The 12030-nt window shown below is 41.3% G+C and overlaps 1 protein-coding gene across 7 annotated transcripts in view; it reads left to right on the forward strand.

Moving 5' to 3' along the window:
• The window catches only part of NCAM1 (neural cell adhesion molecule 1), a 312305-nt gene that overhangs the window by 128333 nt on the left and 171942 nt on the right, over positions 1-12030 (forward strand). The window lies entirely within an intron of this gene.

Genomic DNA, 12030 nt, shown 5'->3' on the forward strand with positions numbered 1-12030 from the left:
TGTAGGATTTTGTGTGCATGCAGTAATTTGAGTTTTTCCAGCAATTCGTAGATTGTAGTATTGCCAATTCTTTTTGTATCGTAATCTCAACTAGTAGTTAGGAGAAAATAATTTTTAACTGTCCTATCTGACCTAATTAATATTACGTTGTGCTGTGTACTACTAGCTGTTAAGTTCGAAGGCTCTGACAGGAAAAAACTGTTGCTGGTTGTATGTTTCAGTTAACATTCATGATGACTGTCTTGCATGAATTATTACTTAGACTATTACTGACCCATATTAATGGGATCAAGACCAATACATCTTCTGTAAGGGAGAAGTTTTACATCACTGAACAATAAAACAGGACAGCGTAGTTTGTGGAAAAGAAGATTTAGAACTACATAGCCCATTATTTCACTTTCTGCGACATAATTTGTAGGGAAATGCAATGAATGAACTCTTGAACTTGTAGGAGATATATGCAACATTAAAGCCAAGGAAGTAATGTTATTTTCCTCCTTAGATGCAATGCCTAATGTCACAATGCCATCGCATCACCACATCATCTGAAGAAACGTTTGGGAAAAGTCAGGTCTGCATGTCTGACTTGTGAATTACATTAGCTAAGTCTAAATGTGATAGCCCGAGTGTGCTAGAGGGAAAGGAGAAAAGGGAGAGTTAAAATTGCTTTGAATTAAAATTGGAAAAAAAATGAGAACCTTTGTAGAAACTTAAATTATCCCCAAAACATGACTACCAAAAAGTAGCACTTCTAGGCATGGTTTGGTATATATTTCATCATGACTACCATTTGTTTGTTCAGCAAATGCCTACTAGCACCTACTATAGTGAGTCAACTATTGTGTTATGCACTTGGGATATGGCAGCAAAAGGTATGGGAAAGATTCATTCTCTTGAGCTCACATCCTAGTAGGAGATTTGAACAATAGACAGTAAACATAATAAATGACCAAATGCTATAGTATGTTAGAAAGTGGTAATAGCCAGGGAAAAGAAAGCATAGAACAGAATAATAGTGACTTGGAGTATGCGTGGGATGAGCTAGTGTGTGGGCAGTTGTCACAAGTTTGATTTCCTAGAAGATCCAATCCATATCATGGCATCTCTCCTCCGCTGCACACACTTTGTAGAATAAATCTATTTTAAGATATAAGCCAACTGCTTCTCAAAAAGGTTAAGTAACTTGCCCTAGATCAAGCATCTGTTAAGAAAGAAATCTGTTTACCCTAAAATATTTTTGTCATACCCTGCTGCCTCCCAGTTCAGTGACTCCTTGCTCCCCTGTTTCTGTTGCTTTCTGCCAGGAATATCTTTGGCTCAAAAGGTTATCTCAGGATGGTATGCTGCAGATGTTTTATCAGACACTTGCTTTTTCTAGGCCACTCAGGGTTCCAGTACCAGACACAGTGCACTGCTATACTTATATCCTTGGGAATCGCAGCTTATAATAACTGGAAATTAGATATGCATGAGAGGGTAAGAAGGCTAGGATCGAAATGTTAAGATGTAGAAAGTAGGTTAGAGGCCAGAGCTGTATAATAGGTGAAGGGAAATAATTACTTAACAAGAAAATTGTGTCCAGGGCTGGTGCTGAGGACAGTAAATAAGGCATGACCCATAAAGGATGCAAAATCACATGAAGAGTTAGTGCTGCTGGTTCTTAAAACTCACATGCAGTATCTCATTCAGTCATTGGGGCCTGAAGAGTAGGGTTTATAGCCCCACGTCATGGATAGCTAAACTAAGAATGGAAACAATTAGGTGGCTTGCCTAACAGTCATGAAGGCAGGTGAGACTTCAAATGTAAGTTCTCTAGTTGCAAAGCGTCTTTCTTTCTACTACACCAGAGAGTAAGATTAGAAGAGAAAGAAACAGAGGCAAAAGGAACAAATACAGCAATGTCTGCCCTTTGATGCCCTCCACCAATTCTTCCTTGAGTGAGGCTTGAGTTCTACTCGAGTTCTGATTTAAGAAATATTGATAGAGAGGTAGCGAGATTTATTTCCACCCCATCTACCAGTTTTCTGGGACAGCCTTCCTCTCAGTGGAAACTAACTCACCATTCTCATATTGTCTTTACAGCAACTTCTAGAGCTGCAGCTTTTAGCTTGCTGTGAACAAGAATAGCTAGCTTTTATTAAGCACTTACTCTCTGCCAGACAGTGTTCTAAATTTGATTCAATTAAATTTCATAATGTGCCTATGAAGTAGAGTCTGGTATTTTCTTACATATGAGCAAATTGAGACATAGAGAAAGGATCTTTCCTGAGATTTCACAAGTAAAAGGAGGACTTGTGTTTTAAATCCAGTAAGTCTTAAACCACAATGCTGTGCTACCTCTCAGCTGAAAGGTGAGTAGCTACCATAAACTAATAGTTGCCAGTGCTTTGCCAGAAATTGAATCATTACAACTCTGGAGGCAGGTCCTTTTATTATGTTGTTTTTATTTTACAGGTAGGGAAACTGAGTCACGGGGAGGTTAAACTATTTGCCCCTAGTTACACAGCTACCAAGTAGTGGAATTGGGATTCAAATCCCAGCAGAACTGAGCCAGTTTTTGATAAAATTGCAATTATATGAAAGTCTATTATTGGTCTTTAAATTCTTAAGATGTTAGTGAACTTGGAAGGTGAAGGGAATCTGATCACCTTTTTTCCATCCTGCTTGCTTATCAGTTGAGGGCTACAGAATCAAGATTGGATGGACTAGGTGGAAAACCGCTTTTGATCTTAGGCAAATAAGTCATTACACTCACTTGTGTAAGAAAGGAGTGAGATTATATGGCATCTCTTGTAACTGTCACTAAAGAATATCTCTATGTTTAGCATCAGGAACTAGCACTGTCTGTCCCACAATTGCTTCTTCACAGCAGTGGTTCTCAAAGTAGGCACCCACAAAATACTAGCATTAAATGCTGAATGTGAAAATACTAAATGCTAAAAGAAAATAATGGTAAGCCTAACTTGCAGAAAACAATGATGCAGATAGAATTTTCTTCATTGAATATTTCTTTCTCATGAATTCTTCTTGAATCTTTGGAGCCTGGCTTGTCAGCAAGTGACAATATAAATGAAGAACAAACACAGAGCATTAGAAATTGCCTGGTCTGCTCCAGCTGTATTTTGGGAGTATCCAAGAGTGCAGTTTCCTATTACATTCATAACTTGGATCATCACTTTTGGAGGTTCCTCTAGGAGCACCTTAGCTCCCAGATGGAGGCCATAAGGTCAAGCAGCCAGCATGGAGCAGGACATGTGATGGAAAATGGGTCACTCAATCTACATGGCTTTTCTTTCTGGCCTCTGGTTTAGTATAGACAAGGCCCGCTCAAGGAAAGCTTGTTTCATAGAAAAATGCTCAAGTAGGCATTCAGAAAAGCTTTGCTGTTGCATCGCACCAGTTGGAATGGGAGACCTTTTTTTTTTTTTTTTTCCATTTTATTCTCAAATGTAGTTCACATCCTGGTCTTCCTCCTTCCTCCCGCCCCACAACTCTCATTCAGCTACGTTGTGAAGGGTCCACAACCCCTTTAAGGTTTATGGTCTTATGAAGCACAGCTGGAAAGAGGTTCTTTATTCCTAAGCCTTTGGAAGGCTTCCCTTTGAAAGTTGGCAAACGCCCCATCACTTTTCTCTAGGTAGGAACATCAGGAGCAGACTTTAGTGGAAGTGAGGCATGCTCAGTAGCTACCAACACAATCAGGTACATGGAAGTCATTCCATTTCTGACTGCAGGGATTGTTTCCCATTCTTTTACTTAAAAGCAAGTAAGCAGATGGATTGGAGCAAATAACAATAGTCAAGGCCCTCTGCAGACTGGTGGAAGCACTCAGGAATGGCTTCCCACCTCTGTGGGCCATGAAGTCATTACATTCTCCTGATGCTCTGCCTTCGCTCTGTGGTCTTCCAGACCAGTTGGAAGCTGCAGTGTGCTGTGCTTCTCTGCAGGAGCTCCCCTTCAACCCCCACCCCCGACACAAACACACCTGCAAGCTGCTTTAGTGGCTGTTCCATCTGTGGCTTTAAGAATAGATAAAACAATCAATAGCAGATAAGTGGTATCATGCTGCTTCAAGCACAGAGGGAAACATAGGGTCCTCTTTAGACAGTTAAAATGGCAGCTGCAAAAATGAACAGCAATGACTTGGGGGAGGGACCAATCTGACATCTGTTGACCATTTGGCCAGTAGCTAGTGGTGAACCAAAGAGGTAACTTGAACAAGTTCAGAATCCAAGAAAAAGATGTTGAATTGATTTGGATATCAGAATAGGGGAACACATTCTATCGTTTGGCACCATTTTGATCAGAGATAGATGACAGACAAAAGGCCGATTTGTCAAAATCATTGTAGAGATGATGGGTTTTGTATTTTTGTATAGTCAGCTTTGGGGTGCTTTGTACACCTTCACATAGCTGGCCAATTAACCTTCGGAGATTGAACTACATTGTTCCCTCAGTCTTCCTCGTTGTCATAGAACAGAGAAGTTTTTCATTTGCTGTGCTTGTGAAATCTTAAGGCTTTTCCATTGCTCTGCCACCCTCAATCCTGCATTTCTCATTCCTCCTCTGGCAAAAGGCTTTTTGAGGCCCATGTTTGGGTGTCATTCCATGTTTCATAAGCACTTAGGGCCTGTGATTTGCTGTTGTGGCCCCACACTCTTGTTAACTGCCCGCTGTCTGGGGTCTGTCTTTCAGGCCAAGGCTCTACCAGTCCATGCTAATGAGCTAGCGGCAGGTAGGTCAGCAAGGCATCTGGGCTGCCTGAATTGGAATGAAGGGAGATCAGATTTGTTGTTGTTGACTCTCAAACAACTCAGTTAGCTGTGGCCTCAGTCTTTTCTAAGTCACATTGACAAGAACGAAAAACATTGAAAGGAAAAACTTTAATATTAAATCATATTTATTTCATATGCAAACAGCCATAGGTGTATTTTTATATGAGGGCTTTTATAAATAGGGAAAATAGTATTGGGTTTTGAATGATTAATTATTTTGTATTTCTCTTATTCAAGCTGCTAGACCACTTACAGAAAAGGATACCTTCAAGTTCTTGCAGTTAAGACTTCCTCATAACCTTGAGTGCTGAAAGAAGCTAAACCTTGATCTTTTATGGAGTTTTTATCAAAACTCAATTTTGTAAAGAGAATGTGATTGAAGAGCAGCAGTTTAGCCGATCCATCATAAATTAACATTAGCTAAGTGCTCATGAGGGATTTGTGCCGTGTCTTTAATTCCTTCCAAAACAAAGCTAATGACGACATTCTCAGCTTTGCATTGTCCTCTGATATAGCACTGACCTTGCTGTGATAGAATGTGTGTGTGTGTGTGTGTGTGTGTGTGTGTGTTTATCTCACTCATAGACTGAGCATCTATGATCAGTTTACCCAGTTTTCATCACAGTGGTCAATCAGTGGTTAATCAGTGCTGAGCAAATGAATAGCCACACAGTCCAGCAATTGCTTGGATGTAGTTCCTTTAGCACAGGCAGCCCATATTCACGCCAACTCTGTGAAAAGGCACTGGTTCCTCCCAGGGGTCCTGAAACATACTAGGGAAACCATGGGGGGACCACACCGAGCTAAGACTGACCAAATCCCTTCTCCAGAAACTGGAAACAATCCAATTAATAGCAATAGCTGACGTTTTCTGAGTTCTCATTTCATTTTATCCTTACAACAATCTTACAAGGCAGATTTTATTAATCCCATTTTACAGATGAAGAAATTGGGTCTTAAGAAGGCTAAATTTAAGTTGGGAGCCAGTTGGATTAGCCTTGTGCTTTAGTCCCAGACATTCTGGGTTCACAGCCTGTGCCTTGCCTCCTACTGACTGTGTGACCTTGAGCAAATTCCTGTCATCTGCCGATGCCTCAGTTTCTGTATCTGTAGAATGTATAATAATTGCTGTTTTTAAAAATCTGCTGCAATGATTAAATAAAATGATGTAATTGGAATATCTAGTATAATGTCTGAGAGTAAACATTTAGTGTTTTTATTATAATTAATTATTGCTGTTAGGCCCACAGGAATTCAGACACAGACTTGTCAGGCTCTGCAGGAGGTCTGTAAGCAAGGCTTGGCAAGGTCAGGTCTGACTTCAGGAAGTACACTGGGGCCACAGAGCAAAGGATGGCCTGGCTTGGGATAGTTATTGGCTTGGAGAGAGGTGGGCACTTACCAAACGACTCCAGGCTGAGCTGGGTCTCCAGCAGTGGGATAGCAAATTGGGGTGGTGGAGTTGAACTTGAGATACCTTTCTGAAATAGAATTGACAAAATGTGTTATCAGTTAAAAATAGGGAATGAGAGACAGAGAAAAGTTAATGACAAGGGAGCCTGGGGAAGGGAGGAGCTACCTTTAAGAAGCAGAATAAAGGAGAGAGAATTGTCAGGGTGAACGTGAGAGATGTTAATGTGTTAATATGTTAATGTGTTAATGTGTTTTGTATGGAAAAGGTATACACAGGATTGTGCGTTATGTTCAGGTTAATGCGGACGGTGGGTATGAAATGCCAGCTGCGGCCCAGCTCCAAGGTCAGGGAATGCTTCTCAATGGAAATTGAACCCTGAGTATGTTTTCTAAGCACTTTGTTTATCACTTTCCTTATCTGTAAAAATGTGGCTATTGGACAAGATCAGGTCCCTTCCAACTCTATGCTTTTTCTGGATTTTTTAAACTTTTGTTGATTATTGCAATGCAGTGGATCCCTTTTTAACTGGCCTCACGGATGACAAACCCTTGAGCCTGGGGTTCAGAGCCCTCATCCCACGACGATATCTTACTTTTCATTCTCCTGTCTTGTTTCCTCAGCCATCCTAATGTAGCTAACAGAGTGACTCACCATCCCCCAGATACACTCTCATGCTTTTTTTCCAGGTTCTGCTCACAATGCTTCCTCTACCTGGAGTGTCTGTCCCTTGACAAGTTTGTTACATAGCAGGCACTACTCCCTACAAGCTCCCTTCCATGCCAGACCCTGATTACCATTTGTTGAGCCCCTGCCCTGTCCCTAGCCCATGCTATACAAGTATCCTATCTAATACCCTAATGGAAAGTCTTGCAAGACGGCAGACTTCTTATCTCCATTTTATGTGGGACCAAATTGAGTCTGACATGTTAAGAAGCTTGCTGAAGCCTCAGAGTTGAGATTCCATGTTGGCTCACTCTTATCCCAAATTCCAAGCCCTTTCTACTCCTTCAGGCTGCAGGCCTTGGGACACTTCATAAATCTTTCTTATGGCTTTTATCTAATGTTGTCTTCTGCTTTAGTGAATTCAGCATAGTCTTATTGAGCATCTTCTGTATGCCAGACACCTGCACAAATGATAACTCATTTGAGGGTAGGTTTTATGTCTTACTTATTATGGTTTTCCAAGACTTAACAGAAAGATGGCACCAAGGTAGAAATTGAGTAAGTTTGTTGACTTCAACTGAAATGAGTAGAGCCACTCATCTGACAGAGAGCTATCATCAAATTAGGAGTCAACAAACATGTCCTCTTGTTAGCTGAATGATCTTGTTACCTGTAGGATGACTGCCAGCTTCATTGGGAACTCTGTTAAATAGATCAGTTGAAACTGATAAGGGGTGACTTGGGCTTTTTTTTTTTTTTTAAACTCTTTGTCCTTAAGGTTAGTAGCTGTTTTTTAGAACATACTTTAGATAATTGTTAGTGAAAGCAATTAAATGGTTCCTTAAAGGACAAAAGGAATTTATGTCAAAATAAATTGACTTATCATTAATGGACATGTATTTTGACATAAATACCTAAAATCACAGTGGGATTACTACTATCATCATCAAGATGTATTTAAGTTGGATTTGTACAAGCTCTTGTGTTAAGTGTATGAGAAAGAAAACTATAGAGAGACTTTATTCATCTCCTGTTGCACGGGCAATGGAGCTTTCCTCATACCTAAATATTTAAGATAGCTTAAGCTTATGCTACCAAGTGCCAAGGCCTTTTATTTTAAACATAACTGATAAACATATTTCTTAAGCAAAATATATGAGAGCAAAATTTTCTAATATTCATGCAGTGTCATAAAGTTCATGACGTGGAATGTATTCAACAAACTGAGCCCACTTACGATACTAAGTGATCTAAGTGCCAGGTGGTGATCTAAGTTCCAAGGATAAGGCAATAAATGACACAGGTGCTTGGTCTCATGGAACTTCATTCTAACAGGAGGAGCATGGAATCAAAAAATAAGCAAATAGAGTTGTCCCTCAGTACAGAGGAGATTGGGTCTAGGACTACCCCTTATCAGGATACCAAAATCCATGGATGCTCAAGTCCCTGATGTAAAACAGCAATAGTATTTGCATATAACCTACACACATCCTCCTGTATAATTGACTCATCTCTAGATTACTTATAATACCTAAGGCAACATAGATGCTTTGTAAATAATTGTTATACTGGGCCGGGCACGGTGGCTCACGCCTGTAATCCCAGCACTTTGGGAGGCCGAGGCTGGTGGATCACGAGGTCAGGAGATAGAGACCATCCTGGCTAACACGGTGAAACCCCGTCTCTATTAAAAATACAAAAAAAATTAGCCGGGCGCCTGTAGTCCCAGCTACTCAGGAGGCTGAGGCAGGAGAATGGTGTGAACCCGGGAGACGGAGCTTGCAGTGAGCCGAGATCACGTCACTGCCCTCCAGCCTGGGCGACAGAGTAAGACTCTGTCTCAAAAAAAAAAAAAAAAAAAATTAATAATAATAATTGTTATACTGAATTGCTTTTTATTTGTATTATTATTTTTTTATTTTTCAAATATATTTGATCCACGGTTGGTTGAATCTGTGAATGCGGAACCCATGGATATGGCAGGCAGGCTGTAAGTGAGAAAGGTAACTTCAGATATAGTGATCACAGCTATGAAGAAACTACAACAGGATATTAAGACAAGGAATTATTTGCTTTGTAGCAGGGGCAGAGGAAGAGGCCCCTTTAAGTAGGGTGGTCAGATAAGGACTCCTTGAGGAGGGACATTGAATCTGAAAGTAGAAGAATGACCATCATGTGAAGAACTGGAGTAGAGCAAAGGCCCTGAGATGACGGGAGCACAGTGTGTTCCAGTTTGAGCCAGTTTGTTGGACCTGAAGTGCTCACGAAACTTTCAAGAATATAGGTTGGGCAGGTCTATGACCATGGGAGTCAGAAGCATGGGAGAGTGATGGCACAGGAGTTAGGACTGGACGGGCCTCAGGTTCCTGGAGATAATTAAAACCATTGAACAGGATCATTGTTTACAAGAACTATTATGGAAGTTGCTTCCCTTGTCTGACATATCTCTCAGTGACAGTAGTAAGTCCTGTGGGGCATTATTCTAAACATATTTCAAATGTTAACTCATCTAAATGTCAAAACAACCTGAGAAGGTAGGCACTATTACTTTCCTTCCATTTTTCAGATGAGGAAGCTGAGGCACAGAGATGTTCATTTTCCCAAGATCACATTTATTTAGTGGTGGAGATTAGAGTCAAACCTAAGTAGTTTAGTTGAGGAGTCCAGGATTTTAATTGTTATGTCCTGCAGCCTCATGCATTATCCATGAAGATAGGATAAATAAGACCTTAGAGAAACAGAGATAAAGAATAAAGAAGCATAATGAGAAGATGGGAGGAGAGTTGATTAGAGTAATATATTCATCGTCTGCTGGGAAGTAGGTAGGGTACTATGTTTGAATTTGGTTCTCTTGAGTTTATCACTCCACGGTTGCATAACTTGTTCTGTCACATTCACCATATGCTTTCTTGGACCAGTAGCTAGAATAAACTCATTGTTTATAATAACCTCTTCAACTAGCTAACAGAGGAATGTGCGTGAACAACAAACAAACCAGAAGCATGAAAGGAACTGACAAAAACGAGCAACAGCAAAATCAAATGACCACCCAAAGCCATCTTTAGCAAAGAGGAAGAGCACTGGTTACCCAGGCTGCTTTTGCAACACTTGCTTCAATGACTTTTTATTTTATTTATTTATTTATTATTTTTGAGACAGAGTCTCTCTCTATCACCCAGGCTGGAGTGCAGTGGTGCAATCTCAGCTCACTGCAACCTCCGCCTCCTGGGTTCAAGCAGTTCTCCTGCCTCAGCCTCCCGAGTAGCTGGGACTACGGGCACCTGCTACCATGCCCAGCTAATTTTTGTATTTTTAGTAGAGACGGGGTTTCACCATATTGGCCAGGCTGGTCTTGAATTCCTGACTTAGTGATCCGCCTGCCTCGGCCTCCCAATTGCTGGGATTATAGGTGTGAGCCACTGCTCCCGGCCCCAGGGCTTTTTATTTTTAAGAGAACACAAAGGCTGTTTGAAGTCCTGGTTATAAAATCCCACCTTCTTTTCAACCAGAGCCTAGCACCCTAAATTCTGCCTATTGTACTTGGTAGAAGACGCTAGTATTGCCTTCTCCTGTTATTTTCATCTCTTAACTCATCCTGGGGGTGGTCATTGAGACAGAAGAGTTCCTTGGTCCCCTTCACAGAACTTATGAGAGGGGTACGGCTCACTTACAAGGGGTGTGGTTCAAACCCCTTGTGGAAGGAGGAGCACACAGGCAAGTGAATGCCAGGGCCGGAGTGAGCACTTTTGGGCTCTGGCCCCACTGTAGCATCTAGGGTTGTGTTATTACAATTAATGCTCTTTTAGCAGTTGCTGTCTGTGGATGGCTACATGTTAACCAGCTCAGTAGAGGGTCAGGGTGACAGCCTTTTATGCCCTGCTCTCTTGGTACCTGGGTCCTTGTCTGGCATCCAGGAAGAATCAGGTCACATGAACTTGAAGGATGGTGAATGCAGAGGTTTTATTGAGTGATGGAGGTAGCTCTCAGTGGGATGGGGAGCTGGAAAGGGGATGGAGTGGGAGGATAATCTTCCCCTGGAGTTTGGGACAGCTGAACTCCTGTTCAGCTGCCTCTTCGACATTCAGCTGCTTCTCTCTTCTCTCCTTCTCTGCCACACCACTCTGTTCCTCTGCCAGTGGAGTCTGGGGTTTTTATGGGTACAAGATGGGTGGGGGAGGGGGTGCATGGCAGGCCAGGGTGGTTTTGGAAAAAGCAACATTCAGGCGGGAAAACAGGGATGTGAAGTTCTCATTTATGGCCATGGTCCCAGGCTTGTGGGTGGAGCTTTTGTGAAGGAACTGCCCTCTTCTACCCAATGTTTCCCTGCCTCCTGTCAGTATCACTGTGGCCACTCTGTGATGGCTTCTGTAGAATGTCTCTAGATGACCCATTCTGGTCCTTTACACAGCTCTGAGATTGCAAAGGAGAAAGTGTCAAAAGAAGGACTTCCTCCTCTACTCAGTTCCCCTTGTCCCCAGAAGGAGCCTGGTTGTATTCAAATTAGGAGAATCCAGCTTATATTATGCCTGGAGGAGTAGCACTCACCGCCCTTTCTTGGGAGAGTTAAGGAAGCTTCCCTGGTTTGCCTTTGACCTGGAAATCCCTCATTGTAATTGCTGTCACTCTGCCTTGGTGTACTCACTTACTTTCAGTGTATTCTTTGGTGACCACCTAGAGTTCCTATGGCCTCCACTATCGTGGCAGTGCCAGGAAATTTTAAGAATTTTTAAAACCTTTAAAATGAAATGTGAAAGAAGCCACAAATTCTTCTGTCACGGCTTCAATTCCCCTGTTAGTTGTTAGCACCGCTGAGCGTGTGACCTTGTTTTTAATAGCATGGTTATTTTCCTTTGTTACTTTCATACTCTATTTCTTTCCATATTTAACTTTGCTTCTCTATGATCTGTTCTAAATTATGGTTGCATTGTGTATTGTGTATTGCTCCTAAATTATAAATCCCAGTGTCACACTTTCTCCTGTTTTTCCCCCATTTGCTTTCTGATTATCTCATTTCTCCTCTTTGACTGGATTTATGCTCATTGAATGAACCATTTATTTTCCTCTATCTCTTTATGTATCAAAGAAGTAAGATTCTTAAGAAAATGTGATCAAAACTTTAGGAATAATTTTATTAAGTAAGAATAGTTAACACCTGCCGTGCTTACACCGTGCTAG

This window comes from Chlorocebus sabaeus, chromosome 1, assembly GCF_047675955.1.
Source record: "Chlorocebus sabaeus isolate Y175 chromosome 1, mChlSab1.0.hap1, whole genome shotgun sequence".
Taxonomy (NCBI): Eukaryota; Metazoa; Chordata; class Mammalia; order Primates; family Cercopithecidae; genus Chlorocebus; species Chlorocebus sabaeus.